The sequence below is a fragment of the Lepidochelys olivacea genome (assembly GCF_965140295.1).
Source record: "Lepidochelys olivacea isolate rLepOli2 genome assembly, chromosome: 6".
In the NCBI taxonomy this organism is placed as follows: domain Eukaryota; kingdom Metazoa; phylum Chordata; order Testudines; family Cheloniidae; genus Lepidochelys; species Lepidochelys olivacea.
This window is the reverse complement of record NC_140416.1, coordinates 114,390,674-114,410,496: the sequence shown is the minus strand read 5'-3', so window position 1 is coordinate 114,410,496 and position 19,823 is coordinate 114,390,674. Positions and strand designations below refer to the sequence as shown.

General features: G+C 43.5%; 1 protein-coding gene across 1 annotated transcript in view; it reads left to right on the top strand.

Annotated features, from left to right (window-relative positions):
* Positions 1-9,913: 9,913 nt before the first annotated feature.
* The window catches only part of SYNE2 (spectrin repeat containing nuclear envelope protein 2), a 272,335-nt gene continuing 262,425 nt past the window's right edge, over positions 9,914-19,823 (top strand). The window contains exon 1 of the mRNA XM_084632047.1: positions 9,914-10,034. The gene's annotated coding sequence lies outside the window, so the exon portion shown is untranslated. The remainder of the gene's footprint in view (positions 10,035-19,823) is intronic.

Below are 19,823 nucleotides of genomic sequence, written 5' to 3'. Positions count from 1 at the left end.
TTCCCACTAGATGTCAATATTGCTTACAGCATTTGCAGAGCTTGAGAAAAATGAAGCTACAATCCAATTATTAGATAGACCTTGAAGTAGTAAGAGTGTGAGAACCTCCTCCCACCAGTACCCTCTGGAAAATACTTTTAACATTACATTTGTTCCAAATGTTTTCCCACTTTCAATCCTCAACTTCACAAGGATTTGTAATGCTTTTGTGCATCTGCCCAGCCCCTAACATTCCCTATGATATCCAAATACTGCATCATCCTTTAGGGAGCCTAAAAGAACCAAAAAAAGTCTGTCTAAAGCCAAATAAACAGTCTAAGCTAAATAAAAATTCCTTTTCTGTCTACATAGGGGGAGGAATAAACAAAATACCCATTCTTAGTCAATGGCAAAGTACAGTGTGCTTCTGTAGATCTGGGTTCAGTGTTTGCTTAAGTCACAGCTGTAAGTGATCTTCTTAATTCTCATGAAAATGAAGAACTAATAGCACTGATAGAAGCTAGATGTAATATGTATAGGCTTCCCGCAGCTTTCTTACACATCTTAACTCTGACCTTCTACACCATTCCGATTTCATTTCTGGACTGCTCTTGAGTAAATATGGAAGCACAGTGCCAAATTATGTGGTGAACTTTATTTGTAGTGAACTAGTATGTGGTAATACTGTGACTTTGATATATTTGCATTTTATTTCAGTCCATGCCAGTAATGAAACTTTCTACAGATAAAGCTCAGCTGTGCAGGACAAAGTTTTCTTGGGGGCCCAGTCCCCAAGACTGTGGCATGAACTCCCCCAGGAACTAAGGACCATCACAAACTTCACCACCTTGTGTTGTAAGTGCAAGCTGCATTCCTATGACCTTGCCTTCTGTAATATAAGCATAGCAATCTGTGTGTGCATGTATGTAATACTAGTTAAAAAAAAATCCAAACCAAAAACACTCCATTGCACACGCTTCTCCTGCTGAGGAGAGGATGAGAAAACAAACATGTGACACATTAGTCACATCACTTAATGAACTAGTAGAAGATGCAAATATAATAAGTGCCATATAAGAATCTATATAGAGTAGAATATTCCCTGAAGTACAGCACTATAGTCTTAGGGGCCAGATTCTGTTAGCCTCACTCATTTTTAATAGTAGTTTACTCTGCAGACAGTTCCACTGAAATTAACTGAGTCGTTCAGAGTGAGATACTACTCCATGAGGCAGATCCTCAGCTGGTATAAATTACCATATACCATTGAAATTAACACCAGCAGAGAATCTGCCCCAACATGACTATGGGTGGCAGAATCGGGCTCTAAATAGCTGTTAAAATAAGATGCCCTGTAATATGATGAGAATTTGAATGAGTAAATATGAGGCCATATGATGCAGAACATCAGATGTTTCTTAAAATATCAGAGCTGTTCCTATGCAAAATATAACAGATGACTGTTTTCTAAATATAGACTGTTGTTTGTATTGGCATCATGGATAAATACCAGAACAAGAGGTCCCAGCAGGCTGTCTTCTGAGTGCCAATCTTACTTTTCTTGCCTACAAGAAATTTTGAATGTAAAGGCCTGAAGAATGAAGCAAAGTAGTAGAGTATGTTTGAATGTCCACCATAGTCATGCCTTTTCATATTACTGATATTCTATAAATTAATACATCTCAGTTTGAAAATAAGATATCACATCATTTTCCCAAACAAAAATCACATCACATTCCCGACTTCACTTCATTTATGAAAATTATTGTGATTACTATATAGGAGGACAGACTAATCCTGAAAAATTGTTACATTAAAGTCAGCAGCAATTTTGCATAAGCAAGGACTGAATGAAAATTCAGGGAGGGGGCCCCCAGTATGATTAATTGGAAAATTGTAATTCTAGAAAATGTTCATTATACCAGACTGCCCAGAAGAACATTTTAAATCTTTTCAAATTTTTATGCAAGTCCTCATAATCCTACATTTCTATTTGAAACATATGCTTAGTTCGGCTATTTTCCCACTGGTTCTTTTCTGTGGCTGTGTTAATAATAAATATTATTATATTATTATTAATAATTATAATAAAGTAGTAGCAGCAATATTTATTTATATTGTGCTAGCACTTAGGGACTCCAATCATATACCAGGAACCCATTGTACTAGGAACTCTACAAAACACAGAATAAAAAGACAGTCCCTGCCCCAAAAAGATTACAATCCAAGTATAAGAAGTGCTGTGTGTGTGTAATATGGAGCTTTGGGGTGAGTTTTTCCAAAGAAGCCTAAAGAAGTCAGTTGTCCAAATCCCACTGAAATTTCATAGAACTTGGGTACATAATTTCCTTAGTCAGCTTTGAAAACGCCAAAAAAACCCAAACAAACAAAATAAACAGCAGGAAAATAATTACTGTACTGTAAACATTGAATGTTTATTCATGCAAATTTTTATTCCTAGTGTGACTGGTTTGGTCACAGAGACCCTATGGAACTGTCACCTAATGTGAGATTACCTTGGAGCACATTTTCCCTGCCAGCTTGGGACTCCAGAACCCTGCCTTGTTGAGCCAAACATGCTTACCTGCTGCAACACAGACCCAGGGTCTGGGCCATGCCCCCAAAGCTGCAGGCTTTAAGTGAATACAACTCTGCAGGTTACTTGACTCCAGCACCCAGACACCCAGTGGGATCCAAACCACAAATAAATCCTTTATACTCTGTACAAAGCTTATACAGGGTAAACTCATAAATTGCCCACCCTCTATAACACTGATAGAGAGATATGCACATCTGTTTGTTCCCCCAGGTATTAATCACTTACTCTGGGTTTATTAATAAACAGAAGTGATTTTAAGTAGGATTTAAGTGGTTTCAAGTAATAACAAACAGAACAAAGTAAGTCACCAAGCAAAATAAAGCAAAAACATGCAAGTCTAAGCCTAATACATTAAGAAACTGATTACAGGTAATCTCTCACCCTCAGAGATGTTCCAATAAGCTTCTTTCACAGACTAGACTCCTTCCTAGTCTGGGCCCAATCCTTTCCCCGGTACAGTCCTTGTTAGTTCCAGCAGCCATTTCTGGGGTTTTCTCATGACTAGCTTCTCTTTGTCCTGCTCCACCTCCTTTTATAGCTTTGGCACAAAATGGAAATCTTTTGTCTCTCTGGGTCCCCACCCTTCCTTCTAAATGGAAAAGTACCAGATTTAAGGTAGACTTCATTATCAGGTGACATTGTCACATGTCCTGTGAGACCCCAGCCTCTATTTTTCCTGGGCTGGCCCACACATACACGGGAATGTTTGCAAGTAAACAGAGCCATTTACAGTTCATTGATTCTGAAGCACCCTTAATGGCTTCCACTTAATATGTTTACATAAGTAATACAAGTTTATATCTTATTCTCCTAACTCCAGACATATAAATACATGCAAACAAATAGGATGAACATACTCAGTAGATTATAAACTTTGTAATGATACCTTACAAGAGACCTTTTGCATAAAGCATGTTCCAGTTACATCATATTTACATTTATAAGCATATTTTCATAAAGCATATGGAGTGCAATGTCACACCTAGGTCAACTTACATCTCAGTTTACAGTTCACTGATGCCAAACTTTCCTTTGTACATAAGGAGCAACATGCCCAGATTCTGTACTACTATGTATATCCCTTTTGCATAAGTTTGAATCCCTTTGTGGATAAAGTTCCAAAACTGAAGCTATGACAAGTTGCTGGTACTCATCTTACTTTGCAGAAGAAAATGAATATACTTCAACTCACATCTAACAAAGCGGACGACTTGAGTCTCAATTAAAAAATGAATAGTATATATGCATTGTATGCATATATCTTAGTACTTTCTGGTAAAGTTTTTAAAGCTGTACAAATGACAAACCCAGAAAGTTGAGGAAGTGGAGGCAATATCAGCTTGATTTCTTTGTCTCTGCTATTTACCGTTGTATAGAACCAACATTGTGCTAGGCACTTTACAGACAACATAAAGATAAGGGGCCTGATTCTGTTCTCACACCAGATTTACATTTGTGTGACTCCATTAATTTTAATGGAGATGATGTAACTGAGGGTAGAGTCAGGCACAAGGACCCATATTTTTAGAGGTATTTAGGTGTGTTCTGCTCAGCATTGCCAGGCCTAAGTGACTCAGGGCAGGTTTACACTTAAAATGCTTCATTGGCACAGCTTCACCAATGCAACTGTGCCGCTGTAGTGTTTTGATGAAGACGCTCTATGCCAATGAGAGAGAGCTCTCCTCTCAGTGTAGTTAATCCACCTCCAAGAGAGGCTGTAGCTAGGTCAGTGGGAGTAGCTCTCCCATCGACATAGTGCTGTTTACACCAGCACTTAGGTCAGTATACCCATTGCTCAGAGGTGTGAAAAATCCACACCCCCGAGACACAAAGTTATGCTTAAGTCATTCTGAAATGTAGACCTGCCCTAAGATGGCTAAGTCCCATTTTCAATGGTGACTTAGGTCTGGTCTACTCTACAGACCTATATTGGTATAATTATGTTGCTCAGACGTGTGGTAAGCCACACTTCTGAGCAATGTAGTTATACTGACCTAACTCCCTACGTAGACAGCGTAAAGTCAGCGGGAAGTTAGGAGCTAAATACCTTTGTGGATCTAGGTCTTTTTCCCTAGCCTTGAACTATAATATGTTAGCATTAAGGAGATTAACCACAAATCAGACCCTGCAGAATACAATAGACTTCAATTTGGCGGGGAGAGGGGGAATTGAAGATAAAGGTAAAAGCTTTAGGGAGTTTGGAGCTACTATTTATGAACCTGTTCAATCGGAGCTTTGGAATATCTGTCAGAGATGAAGGCATTGACTTGTTTTGCCTCTGGAGCAGTGCATGAGAATTCTGCAGTTTCACCCTGATACAGCAAAGCACAGCATGTGTGTAAGCATGGGAGTAGTTCCATTGACTTCAGTGGGACTACTCGGGTGTTTAAAGGTACACATGCACTATATGTTTTGCTGGATCAATTCTGAAGACCCTGTTAAAAATCATACAAATGCTTTGACTAAATGTGGTGGGACAAGGGATTGTTGTTAAGATGATTACCTTCAAGCTCTCTCATATGCATGAGAGAAGAATCTGCAGATTATGTACACACCTGTATGGATTAAAATTCTCTTTCCTCTTCATTTGGGCTCTCTAACTTTGGTAAACAATCTGTCCATTATTGCTGCATAAAGGCCTATGGCAAAGCCCACTAAAGTCAGTGCAAAGACTCCCACTGACCTCAGTGAGCATTGGATTGAGACCTAAAAAAAAGAGTGTTTTGGCATAAATCCCCAAACCTGCTGTTTTAGCCTGTAATATTGTGGGCTGTTGTGGCAAGATTTATAGCCAGAAAAATCTTCTGGCTAAGGGAGATTGCACTAAGTTGGGGACTGGCCTCAGAAATGATAAAAAGGGGAATGGACTTTATTTACATTGATCTAATGTTCTTTTAATAAAGATCTCCTAACAACAGCAATTTGTCATGTATGACTCAGGAGAGTTAGATGTCAGAACATTTCCATTTTCCTTTAAGGTTATAGCATTCCAGAATTTCAGAACCATGCTTTCCCCTGCCTCCAGAGCTGAGAACAACAAGAACGGGTACCTCTGGATATATGGAGAGCCATTGACTGTTGTAGTGATTTAGGTCCCAATCCTGCAAACTGATCCACACAGACATTTATACTCTCCCGTATACTGAAGTCAGTGGGGAATGGACATGTGCATTGGCTTTTGAGGCAAAGACCTATTTTATAGGATTCTATTTCACAACTAATTGCAAATCATTTTGAAAGGAGCTGTTATCTGCAGAGGAATTAATAAAAATCCTTTCATCACACATTAATGAATGTTGCAGTTTCCTTTCCAGTTGAGGCTCCCAAAATTTAAGAAGCTACCACGTAGTCTGCTGTTTTAACACAGCCTTTCTTTGAGAAGAAGGGGGCAACAGCACTTTTGTACAATATCTGACCCCTCTTTGTTTGTTTAAAACCAATATTCATTGAGTCTAAATGATTGGAGGTGACTTGCTGAGTGGAGAAGAAGATTGTCCAGGGTGTCACAGCTGGACTACAGGAGGTATAGGGGAAAGGTGAACCATCAATGCCTCCATTATTCAAGGTTTGGTTAACTCCAGGAGCCAACTACTGTTTAAACACAAGAGGAAGAGAAGAATTCAGGGGCAGAGCTATCTTCTTCCCTTCCCAACACTTCCTGATTTTCTGCCCTCTTGGTTTCTTTCCCAAACACTTTCCCAAGTTCCCACCCTTACCTCAGTGCCCAGAGCATAGTCTAGACTCAGGGATCTCAGTGTGCATATCTATTTTTGCCTCTTCCTTGCACCTCTTTGGCTCTGTGCTGAGTTGGGAGGTAGTGAAAGGGGTGAGGATGTCATGTGGATCAGTTGCTGCTCATTCAAAAGGCCAGAAGACAGCATTTCAGAGGAGGGCATAGCTGGTTGGAAAAGCCCACCCTTTTTGACCCCCCTCCCCCCCGCACACTTCTTGGACACGCTTGGGCTGTGTACTGAGTAGAATTTGCTACGTACAGCTATAGTTTGCCTTTTGGTAGGCTGCAGGAGATTGCCTATGAGAATGGCTTGTTGTTTGCCTATTTGGCAGTAGCTATGCAGCTGTCAAAGTGGCACTTCCCATGACTACAGGGATCTTAAATACTCCTAGCTAGTATAGTATAGTACTCATAGCTCAAGGGCTGCATAAGGAAAGAAAGATACCTGCTTATTAAGAGAAGGCCCATGACATATTAAATACCTAGAATTCAGCTGGTGGCCACAGCTGTGGATGTGAAGCAGATTATCTATGGTTATCTGTATCACCATCATGTCTCGTCTTTAATTGTTTGCATTGTGTCTGTTTAATAATACTTAGCATTTATAGCACTTTGTATCTTCAAAGTACAGTACAAACTAATTAGGTGCATTAACTAATTTAGATTGTAAACATCCTGGCCAGAGACCTGTCTTTGTGCTTTATAAAGTGGCATGTATACTTATGGCACTGTATAATTTATAATAATTACAGGACCTGATCCTCCTCCCATAGAAGTTAATGGGAAAAGTTTAGTGTAGACAAGGAACTGGTGGCTCTAAGGGCTGGACAACAAAATGGTAGAAATGCTTGAGCTCTGTGTACACTACAGTTCCCACTACTGCTACCAAGGGTGAAGCTACACTGATGAGTTATGGATAGAATATTTACAAGTATAGACAAGGCCATAAAACATGTTTTGGTACTGCTGGTTTAGAGCAGTCCAAATCATGTTATAGCCAATTTAAGGTTTAGATGATGTTCCTTAGCGTGGCTATAATGCAGTTTGGTACTCTCCGCCCAAGAAGAATCAAGCTTGGTATAAGATGTTTGGGATAGTACTGTGTTTATTGCAAAGACAATGACCTAAATACTTTAAGAAAAAAAGCTACTAATCAGCTAAATCATTTTGATATATTTGGGGATGTCATTTTGATTTCTAGAATATATGATTAAAGCAGCTAGTTGAAGAATTCATACGTGTGTGTGTGTGTGAGAGAGAGAGAGACACACAGACACTCTACCACCCCAAGATTGGTCTACAGCAGGGGTAAATCAATTATTTTTTGTCAAGGTCCAGACCTCAGAGAAAATAATTAAAGTAAAAAAAAAGATTTCAGGGTCCATTCTAAAGCATCTGGTGGTCTGGATTTGGGCCATGGTCCACCTATTGACTAAGGTGTTGCCCCTTTCCAACTCAAGTGAGTAGTCAAAGTCCAGGCCTATAGATGTTCCAGTTTGAAGTTGAAATGAAGTTCTCTTTGATGCAATCTTGTGTATTTGCAAGGAACGTGTACAGTCCTGTATCTCTTTGCATGCAGAAGGAGCCAAGAACATAAGGCGTTGCAGAACATAAGGCGTTGCAGTTTCTTAACTGACAGCCCCAAGGCCCTTTAGCCAGTACCAGACCCAAGAGCTCTCTCTGGCTTTTTCCAGGGTTGTACCGGCCCAGATCCCCAAAGGTATTGGCTTCTAATTTCCATTGTATGCAGGCTCCTGCTTGGCTTTCTTGCCTCTCCCTTCTCAGTTTCTGTGGGATTTCCTTACACACACACACACACCACTCAGCCAAAATCTCCTGGGCAGATGCATGCACACTTTTTGTCTTAGGTGGGGGTTTAGGCTTACAGTTATGATGACTGAAGGGTGAGTTCATACCTATCAATCTCAAAAGGGTTTTAATTCAACCCATAACAAGATTTCACCCAGCTTTTAAACAAAGGATTGGTTTGGCAAACACTATATTAATCTTTCTATTCAAAAGACCTGGATGTAGTGAGTGATCCCTTTAGACTGAAAGCTCTTTGGGGCAGGGACCTGGTCTTCATCCCGGTCTGTAAGATGTCAGGCACAGCAGTGCTGCTATACAAATAATAAAGAAATAATCCATAGATAGAGCTAATGTTACAGGAGCAGAGTGAATTATATTAGGTGTTTACCAAGGCAGGGCTGCCAAGTCACAACTGGCTGTACGTGGCACTCCCACAAGCTGTAACATTCTTTAGCTAAAGTGGCACTCAAAGGTGTGGAATTCACTTCGGTCTTAAAAATACAAGGAAAAAAAAATCAAGAGGCCAAGTTTAGCAGCACTGATTTGGACAAAAACTATTGAAACCCATGAAGGTTACCTGAGTAAGAAGTAAAAGCTGCTAGATTTGGCCTTGAGAAATGGCTTCAAATATGGGGCCTTATCCTACTTCCATTTATTTAAATCAAGAATTGTTTTGTTTTACCAGTTACTCTAAAGGAACCAGGATTGAGCCTTTGATCCTTAACACCAAATACCAACCTAGCAGAATAAGTGAAGGAGAAACCTACTGTATCAGTATGGATAGGAACTGGCTATATGGATTTAAAAATTTTTCCAAAAGCCAAGTGATCACTACCAGTACTGACTTTAAAACCAAATCCCATTCTGATGATATTCTTTTACTGCACTGCTTTGTAATATGTATATCTAAAACTATTGTTTAGATACATTATTTGTTGTTCATGCTATGCTCTGCCCAAAATAAATTAAACTGAATTAACAACTACTCTTCAGTTTGGTATATGCTATATTGAGTAACTTGATGGTCATAATGCTGGTGACTGCAACCCAGCTGAATTAGAAGAGTTTTTCATAGGGCTAGAGTGGGAAATTGGTACATTTTGAACAGATACTGTGATGTTTAAAAATATTTAGTACTTCCATAGCTCGGTTCACTTAAGAATGAGAAGTTTAACTCAGTTTAATTCAGTGTTACAGGACTCCTGTACGTAGGCACTACTCATTTTTAAGGATGGGTAAAATGAATTGCAAAGGTTGTCCCTTCCCCACCGTCACATAGCCAGGGAATGGCAGAGGGGAGGAGAACTCCTATTCCTGGCCCCCAGCTCCCTGCTCTCACTACTCCATAGGCACCAGGGCAGTGAAGTGATGTAGCAGGCTGAATAGGTTGTAAGTGACAAAACTCCTGCAACCAGAGCGATTTGGCCAAGGTCACAGAGCTTGTCAGTAGCAGGGTGCTAATAGGACCCAGGAGTCCGGGCTACCATTGCCTGCTCCAGCTACCCAGGACAGACCCAGGTGTCGCAGGGCCCGCGTTTCCCCAGGGCCCCTCTTTTCCTCCTCCCGTGGCTAGGAGCCGCCTGGCCTGGGCCGGCTTGTGGCCGTCAGGCAGGTGCCGGGCGGGGGCAGGCTGGAGCCGGACTCCGGGCCCAGCCCAGCCACGTGCCGTTTGTTTGGAAGGCGGGCGCCAGGCGCGCTGGGCTCCTCGCTCGGGGGCGTGCGGGCCCAGGGCGCTCCGCCTTCCTGCACTGGGCGGCGGCGGGAGGGTCCGGGCTTGCACCGGCTCGGGGCGTGGTTTGCAGCCGAGGAGCGGAGCAAGGGGCCGCGCCACCGCGCCCAGTCCCCTCCAGAGGCAACGCCAGGGACCCCGCTCCCCCAGCGCAGGCGGCGGGAGCCCCCTGCGGCCCCCGGACAGTGAGTATCGCCCAGCGCCCGCCCCCTGGAGCCGCGGGTGTCCGCGTCCGGCCGGGCAGCGGGGGCAGCGCGGCGGGGCGGTGCTGGGGGCTCAGCGCGCCGCCCGCGGAGCGTCTGCTGGGGGAGCGCGCAGGAAAGTTGGCGGCCCTGGGGCGTTGGCCGGCCGGCCGGCCGGCGTGTGGCCCCCACAGCCAAGCGGGGCAAGGGCTGCCGCCGCCCGGGGGCACCCGCCGGCTGGGGGAGGTAGGCTCCGCGCTGGCGTGGAGGTCAGCGAGCGAGCGAGCCGCACGCCCGGGCGGGAAGGGAGCCGAGCGCTGCCGAGAGAAGCCCTTTGTGTGGGTGACAAGACGCCTGGAAAGTACCCGGCGCCTGCCCCTGCCGACTGCACCGCACCGACCCCCTAGCCCCAGGGGCCGCCTGCCAGCCCCTGACCCTGCGCCCCTGGCTGGGTGGGACGCTGGAGAGCAGAACCGTTCCTGCTCAGCCCCCCTCCGCGTTCATTGTCTAGGCTTTGGTTGCCGTACCTGGCCGCCTTTGTTAGCTGAAGCCGCCTTTGTTCCTTAGGTATCCGCTTTACCTTCCCTGGCCCTCTCTGACTTGTAACCAAACGCTTTTGAGGAAAAATCCGGCGCCTTATTTAATCAAGCCGTGCAGTTCCACACAGGTGTTGGTATTTTTAACGTATTTCAAATGGCTTCAATTTATCCTTTATTTCATTTTCCTGACAGAAAAAAAACTACCAGGTGTGCACAGGCATAACCATTTACACAATCTTTGCAAGATAAATCAAATTGCAGGAACTGGGAGAAGTCGGGAAAAAACTAGTGAGACTTAAGGCACAAACCCTCTACTAAGATAGTTCAAGAAGCATGGACCACTTTTTGTGTGTGTGTGTGTGTGAGAAATCGCCTTCTGTCATTGAGCCAAACTAACACCCTTTTGAAATCCCTGTTTTTCAGTGTTGAAATATTAGTTTCTTGAGTATTAGCCTGAGTGATGTGTTTTTGGAGACACCATGATTTTGGGGGACATGTAAACTTATAGGTAGAAGAGGGAGTCCACAAACCGATGCTTATGTAACGTGGTATCTTTTAAGATTATTGTTACATAGTTGGTTCTGTACTTGGATTCTGAGCCTGAATCCTTATTCAGGCAAAATTCCACTGGACCACCTGGGAGTCTTGGCTGAGTAAGGACGACAGGAGTTAGTCCTATTATTACCTTTATTACCAGCTCTGTGCTCATACAGTCCTGTTGCAGTGGACAAAAAGCTACATAGCAGAGGGTTACACACTCTGTAGCTTCTGTAGGCTGAGCTCATTGCACCCATCAGGGGCTCCTTGCATCCCTCCATTCCACCTCACAAGCTCCCAGTGGGCCACTCTCCCATCCCCCTCTATTTCAGGGACTCCCTGTGACTCCCCCAACCTCTACTTGTGCCAGGGCTCTGTGCCCCCCCTATTCCTCCCACCAGAATACTAGGGTCCTCTATTCCTCCCCACATGCCAAGGCTTTATGTACCCCGCATTCCCCTCTTCCACCCCCCCATGCCAATGACTCTGTCCCCCATTCTCCCTCCACTACATGCTAGGGGCTCTGTGTGCCCCTTCAGATACCCTTTCCCCCTATGCCAGGGGCTCTGTGTCTCTTCCTTCCCCCATATAATTTTCCTCCATTCTCCCCACCCTCATGGCAGGGGCTTTGTGTACTCCCCATTTCCCACCACAGCAGGGGTTCTGTGTGCTCCCCCTTCCTCCCTCTGCCCATATGGCAGAGGCTCCGTATGCCCCCCATGTCCTCCCCCATTCCAATGCCCTCATTCTCCTCCCACCCCCATGCCAGGGGTTCTCTGTGCCCCTTCCCTTTCCTCCAACACTAGGGCTCCTTATAAGCCAAACAGAGACTACCACTGAGTTGAGAGTAAGACCTTGTTTCGCTCACTTAGGTATTATGATTATTGGTTAAACTTGTGAGGCCTTACACTCAACTCAGTGGCATTTCTCTGTCATGTGAAAACTTTTGAAAGGCCCCAGCTGATCAATTGTAAAAATTCAGGGAATGTTCTACACATCCATGAGCAAAATCCTACTGATTTTGGTTAAAATTAGAGAACCAGGAACAGGAATGGGGGATGCACAGAGCTCCTTGCATCTGGTTAGCAAACTCATCAGTTTCAACCACTTCCATAATCGTCTCTAGATAAGACCTTTTTTGGTGTTTATCTGTTGTCTCTAAAAAAAAAAAATGGCCAGGTTTCGAAAAAGCCAATATTGGGTTTTACCAATTTTCACCCAGTTTTTGGCTTTTCCTGGACTTTGCTCCCCCTTTGCACAGTTCGAGCCAGAATTCAGTGCAGCCTGTCCACTTCCTCTGTGCAGTGGCAGAGCAAGATGGGCAGGGAGCTGAGACCTGGCAGCCAAGACCACCCAACCACTGGAGCAACAGGCTCTCAGGAAGTAGAAGGGTGTACCCTGTGAGTACTAGCCCTCTGCTGGACAGAGCCCACTCCTGACCTGACCCGACCCGACCCTGCAATACAGCCTCAGGGCAGGGGAAGCAGGTGACAGAGTGATTCAGTCCAGTCGTTAGGACACCTGCCTAGTAGGTGGGAGACCCTGGGTCCAGTCCCCCTCTTTCACATAACTCTTTCATTGTTTATTCACAGTGGATTAGCTTCAACAGGAGAGAGAGTGAGGGTTCCTCACATCAGTATAGCCCAGTCTTTAGAGCACTCCTGAAAGGTGGGAAAGTGCTGTTCAAATCCTGTCTCCCCCTTTGGCAGAGAAGAAGGAATTGAACTTGAGTCTCACACATCCTAGCTGAGTTCTCTAACCACTGGACTGAAAAGTTTAAGGTGGGCATCACCTCCACCCCTGTTTTGTGTGGAGCAAAGCAGGCACCTAACTCATTCCTTGAACAAGACTTGGGTCCCTACCTCAGTGAGAGAGGCAGAGCTTAGCACACATTGGCTTGCTTAGGCCGGGAGCCACCTAGCATGCTGGCTTTTGTGGATTGCAGCCGTAGGTGCCTATCTCTCCTCATCGTAGAGCAGCCGAGGCACCTAACTCAGGCTTTGTGGATTGGTGTGTCATGCCTGTGATTTTCTAGGTGCCTAAAAGTTAGACACTATGATGCTCAGCATTGTAACACCTAAGTCCCTTTGTGGATCTCACTCTTTGGAGCCTAAATACTTTAAAAAATGGACTACATTAAAATACAGCACAACTGGCTCTTGTGGGTTTTAAAGTCCTTTTATGAAGTCTTCCTAATTGAAATGTAGTAATTATTTGAGAGTCCTGGCTTGTTTTTTTGAAACAAATAGATTATAGTATTTGTGAGCATTTTGAAGGGCATTTTAGAGGTTGAGGTTTTTTGAGCATGTTACATTAAACATTCACCCTATTCTGCTGGAAGCGTAGAGAAGCCAAGTTGCCATAATGATTATGATTATGCGGCAAGACTTAGTGATGATTTAATTTTGTATAGTGTAGTAAAACTAGAGGCAAAGACAGTACAGTTTGTCCATTGTAAGTAAGTTCATCCGTGGAATATAGATATTTAGTTACCTATAAAAGGGAATGCAAGAGAATAAAAGAACAGAGAAGTCAAAGCTAAGTTTGTTGGAGAAGGGGTCTATGTCTAGGTGTAATGGCACATCCTCCCTTCAAGTAGTGCCCCTTTGTATCAAGGTGCAGTGTTGGCAAGGGACCTGATCTCTGGCACTCCCGATGGTCACTTCCTCAGCCCTGCAACAGCTCCCCCCTTCCCCCGGTTCTTCAGCATCATGGCCCTCTGGCCAAGTCACATAAAAGTTCACTCCCCTTCTGGGGTAACAAAAAGTCCAAAACAAATTCCCAAGCTTACTGTTCTTCTGGGGCTCCTCTGAAGATCTCTGCTTCTTGGTCCCTTCTCCTGGCCCCTGCAGAGCTTCTCTGGTTTGTTTGACAGGATTCCCCCACTGCCACCTCTCTCTGGGGACACTGGCAGCTCCATTTACGGGTCTCCCTGCTCCAGGTAGGCCCTACGTAAGAGCTCTCCCACAGGAGCGTACTGCTCTCTGTGGGACTCTTCTATTCCCAGTTCCCATTCCAGACCACCAGCCCCAAGACTGTCTCCAGGGACAGCTGGCCCCTTGCTCTAGGAGCTTATCACAAGAGTTAGCTCTACTCTTGTGGCTCAGCTCTTTAGTCACAGCCAGACCCAGACTGCTAGGCTTCCCCCTACAGGTAAGTCCCACCTCCTCTGCGTCTCTCTCCCTACACTGACTTCCCTGCTCAGTTTCAGTAGTCCTTTCTGATTCCTTGCAGCTGGGGGTCACTAACCATTAACTGGGGGCTAGCTGGTAGACCTCAGGCAAGGCTGAGCCTGGCTGCCTTAAAGGGCCAGCAGCTAGCCTGTGACATTGATCAAAGATGGCTCCAGGTTGAGCCCAGTCTTTCCAGACATCTCAATGTGCCAATGCCTTACTGTCAGACTGTGACACAGGGTGTGACAAGATTGTGGTTGTGGGCATACAGATGTTGTCTGTGCAGGAACCTTAAAATGCTGTGGAAGTAATTCATTTAGCATAAATGACTTTCCATAACTTCAGCTTCATGCGTCTTTATTTCTGATGTAAATAGTTTAACAATAAAATTGAGGGGAGACCAAATGTGTGTGGAACGGGAATAACTTTGAGACTAACATGAGTGACATCCCTTGAAAGGAGGACATGTGAGAGGTCTGGTTTGCACTGACACTTGATATTGGAGGAGATTAGACTTACTGTGGATTTCAGTGCAAAATTTTCCACATCCCTACTGTCACTGGTTCTTGCTATATGTGTGATATATCGCCAGCACAGCGCATGCTGGAGTAAGGCCTAGTAGTGAACCTTGCAAAGAACTGGAGCTGGCCTCTGGGGAACAGGGACATCTGTTTTTGTTATTTGTACGTGAGCTCTGTTTTTTTAAACATATAGGTGATAAAATTAGATTTTTAAAGCCCTAGGAAAAACAGTGCATTATGTTAAAATAAGATCATTTACCCAAACCCTCTAGGTTGGCTCTACCTGTAGCAGTCTGACAACATCTGATAAATGCATGCTGGGGTTTCAGTCATATGGAGTGGAAGCTAGTGAGATATGATATCAAGATCTAATTAGCTGTGAGAAAAGATAATTTATAAAGACTCAATCCTGCAAACAGAAAAGGAGGACTTGTGGCACCTTAGAGACTAACCAATTTATTAGAGCATAAGCTTTCGTGAGCTACAGCTCACTTCCTCAGATGCATATCGTGGAAACAGTTACTACCCAGCATAGTGCTTACTACTATGAGTAGTCCCACTGAATAGAGCTTTTCATGGTAATAAATACTTTGCTAAATAGTAAGGGCTCAATCCTTCAAGATGCTGAGCACCTTCTACTGGGTGCTGAGTGACCTCATTTTCAACTGAAATCAACCGGAGTTGAGATTGCATAACACACTGGCGGAGAGGCTGATGACCTTGTAAGGTTAGGCCCTATGACCTTCACTGGGGCTCTGCATGGGTGCAGAGGTTTGCCAGTTTGGAACAATTTGCAGCATCAGTCTCTGCATTAGCAGAGTTGTGGATGACTCTCTTACCATAGTTATTTGGGGAAGTGGTTCTCAGCCTAAGGTACACATACCCCTGGGGGTACGCAGAGGTCTTCCAGGGGATACATCAACTCATCTAGATAGTTGCTTAGTTTCACAACAGGCTACATAAAAAGCACTAGCGAAGTCAGTACAAACTAAAATTTCATACAGACAGTGACTTGTTTATATTGCTGTATATACTATACACTGAAATGTAAGTACAGTCTTTATATTCTGTTGATTTATTTTATATTATATGATAAAAATGAGAAAGTAAGTAATTTTTCAGTAATAGTGTGCTGTGACACTTTTGTATTTTTATGTCTGATTTTGTAAATGAGTAGTTTTTAAGTGAGGTGAAACTTGGGGGTGTGCAAGACAAATCAGACTCCTGAAAGGGGTACAGTAGTCTGGAAAGGTTGAGAGCTACTGATTTAGGGCACTCAGAACATCTTACTTAAATCCTGGATATATCTATATCTATATATATATATAAGCATTTATAAATCACCTTGAGGAACAAGTTGTTAAAAGTGCTATGTCCTTCATACCTGGTTAAGAACTGAACATGGAAAAACAAACAAAAGAAGGATTCTCTCCCCCCCCCCCATGTGATCCAAAGTCCATTGAAGTTAATAGGAGTCTTTCAGTTGGCTTTGGTGGGAACTAAATCAGGGCCATAGGGAGTTAGATATTTTTTTATTTGTGAAGCAGAGTTTTTAAGCATAGACACAATGAACCAATTCAAGAAGCAGCAAGCATTGCTGGATAATGATCTAATGGGATTAAAATGCTTTCTCTCCCTGACAGTTGGTTTCAGTTTTGTGTTTTAAATCATAGTAACAAAAGAAAAATACTAATATTTTACACGCTACAGTTTAACTTTACAGACTTTATATGATTTCTTGGTCAAGTTCTCTCTTGTGTTGAGAAGCCCTTGTTTCAAAGAAAAATGGGCCCTTGTTTAGTCTTTGCATTGAGTTCACTGTAAGAATGATAAAACCTCTTTACTGATAATGAATTCCATAAATAGAGTTTAGCTCAGCAGTTAGCTCATTTTCAAAGTATATGAAGCTAAACAGGAACAAGGGACCTTTATTCCAGAAAAAGGGTGTCTACATGTGGACTTTTTCTGGAAAAACTGTTCCTGAATAACTCCATGTATAGACAAGTTCTAAGTACTGTTTCCAACCTAGCCCCCAATGTAAATAAAGAAAGTCAAGAAACATGGTTTGAAAGATCAGGCATACCGAATAGTCGTCATTTTCTCATGATTTATTCCTAAAGTGGGGAGATATGGCTGTACTCCATGAGTCGTCTTATTGCATCGGTTTCTGATGGTGTTTTTTTAGCAACTGTCGCTCTGTTGTAGATCTGAATTCTCAATGATTATATCTTTCTAAACAAAAACAAAGATAACAGCTCTTCCTACTGCTGAAGATAGTGAGTGTGCCTTGTAAGCAGGCTAAATCAATTTTTTTTCCTCTCTGAAGTACAACTGGTATTGTTTTTAAAAAGTATAGATGCAGAAGTGCCTGCTTGGGCATGTGGAGTGCCTGTCTGTGTATTGATTACAATAACTGAACACATTCCCAATAATTTTGGATAACATGTATCAAACTGTAACTGCGTGTGTAAATTTTTTGTTTAAAGAATGTGTGAAAGTGAGTGTTGCCAATATGCTTTCCTTGCTTGCCTTCTTTACAGGCTTTCTTAAGGGCAGGGGTGTCATTTCACAAAAATTCTAGGTGGAGCAAAGTTGTTTCAGCATATGAACATTATAAGCAATTCTATCCTGCAAAGTTGGGGGGCAGGGCTGGAGAGTGGAAGACATAATGGAGCATACAGACCTATGAAAAAATTGGATGAAGGGGATAAACCAAGGTCTGGGGGTGGGAGGTGACTTCCCAACTTGCCCCATAGCAAATGATGCTGCCCCTACTTATGGGGCTTTTTGATGTGGGGAGAAAGTGTCATCTTTAACTATGAATTTTAGAAACATTAGAAATTTAGGTGGTAATTATAGGGCCCAGTCCTGCAAATTTGCTTGCTCAGATAATCAGTCCCATTACTCAGTGGGATTACTTATGAGATTGCTACTGTGCTAATAGCTGCTAAAGTTATCTGAATGTAATATGATGTTATGCAAATGAAACTGAAGTTTCGTACATCTCTTATTTAATGTTCCCTTGGCTGTATTTCAGTCTTGATGTATGGGCCTTGGGCAAAGGAACTGAAGACTTGTATATGTTAAGGACCAAACTATGGCAGTTAAATTCCATCCTGCACTGGAGTTACTGTAGAGCCACGCTGTTCTAGTAGGAGCACCAGGGAACTGTTTGTGAGGGAAGCACAATATCTGGCATGCAGGAGAAGCACAGCTGCTGTTACTAAGTTACAGCATGTGCTCCCCTAATGGTGTGCCACTTCTGTTGGCCATAGTTGATGGGGTATCGGGCCACAGTTCTGCCTTCTATGAATCTTCTCCTCTCCCCTTTTGTGCCCCAGGGAGTGCTAGCAAGGAGTAGTCCCTCTGCTCAGAAGAGCATAAGGACCTCAGTTGTGGCCAGCCGGAGCGTAAGGGGGTGGAGGATTCTCAGTGTCTTGGGAGTTTTGTCCGAGGATAGATTGTGGGATTGAACTTGTAAGGTGAAAAGATGCCTCTGAAGATTGTCCACTGATTCAGAAGCCACTGCCTGTGTCACATAATCACTAGGGGCCAGTAAGATCCACTTGAACTGGCTTCTGGCCCAAGTTATTGACAAAGTTCTATCTGAGTCACAGTGCAGGTTTTGTGCTCAGTGGAGCAATGTTGACATGATTTTACAGGAAAAATGTCACGAACAGCATCAAACTTTGTACCTCATGTTTCTCGATCTGACTGTATACTTTTACTATGGTCAACTGCCCTGCCCTCTGGAAATTGCTCACTAAATTGGATGTCCAGACAAATTTATCAACATCATACGGCTAGTCTGTGGAGGCATGGCTGGAAGAGTTAATGTCTTGATGGTGATCTTACAGACCCGTTTCCAATCATGAATGTGGTGAAGCAAGGATGTGTTTACTCAGAGCTTTTTCAATCTGTTCTTTGCTGTGATGGTAGAGGAAGCCTTCCGTGGCATCTTTATACACTTTTGCACTGGCAAGCTTTTTAATCTCTCTTGTCTATGTGTAAATACCAAGGTGATTGAAGTGTTGATCAAGGAACTGCTTTATGCCAATGACTGTTCTTTGGTGGTACACTCCTGAAGCAGCACTATAAGATCTTACAAACCACTTTGCTGTGGCAGTTCGTAACTTGGGCCTTACCATAAGTCAAATGAAAACAGGTTGTATACCAGCCAGCTCCTCAACAGCTTTACCAAGATTCATCAGTAACCTTGGAAGGTACCACATTCCAAGCAGTCAGATTCTTTATCAAGTAATGAAGTGATAAGGATCATGAAGTGAATGAGTGAATTAAGAAAGCCAGCACCACGTATGGTAATCTGTATCACTGAATCTGGAAGCAACGTGGATGGACTCTGTCCGTGGACAAAAATCAAAGTGTACAACACTATTGTCCTCATGACATTGCTCTACAGATGTCAAACATGGACCTGTTATCAACAGCACATTAAAAAGCTTGACAGTTTCCATTTGCAACACCTACAGTGACTGCCGGGCATAAAATGGCAAGACTGGGTGTCCAAAATGGAAGCCTCGGCAAAGGCTGGTTCAGTTGATATTGAGGCTGGTTTGATTTGCACCCAGTGAGATGGATTGGTCATGTAATTTGTATGCCTGAGACCTGTCTATCAGAACAAATTCTATGTTCCAAATTGAGCTCTGGTAACCATAAGGGTGGAGGGCAGAGGAAACATTTCAAAGATACTCTGAAACAACATCTGCACAAGACAAATATCTGTGACTCGATCTTTGACAACTGGCAACTGACCACATTGCGTGGCACCACACCAAAAGCATGGGTGGCCAGGACTCTGAGAAGAAAGGTGTTGTGCTGCTGGAAGCACAGTGCCAGGTATGGAAACAATCAACACAATCAGGCAAATGGCTCTGTGGTCAGTGTGGTAAATGTTGTTCTTCCTGAATGGGTCTGTGGAGCCATGTGAAGACCCATTAGTACAAACTGTGATTGTTGATGTTGTCCTGGAAAATGGTGTGATTATTACTATGTTATGGGCTA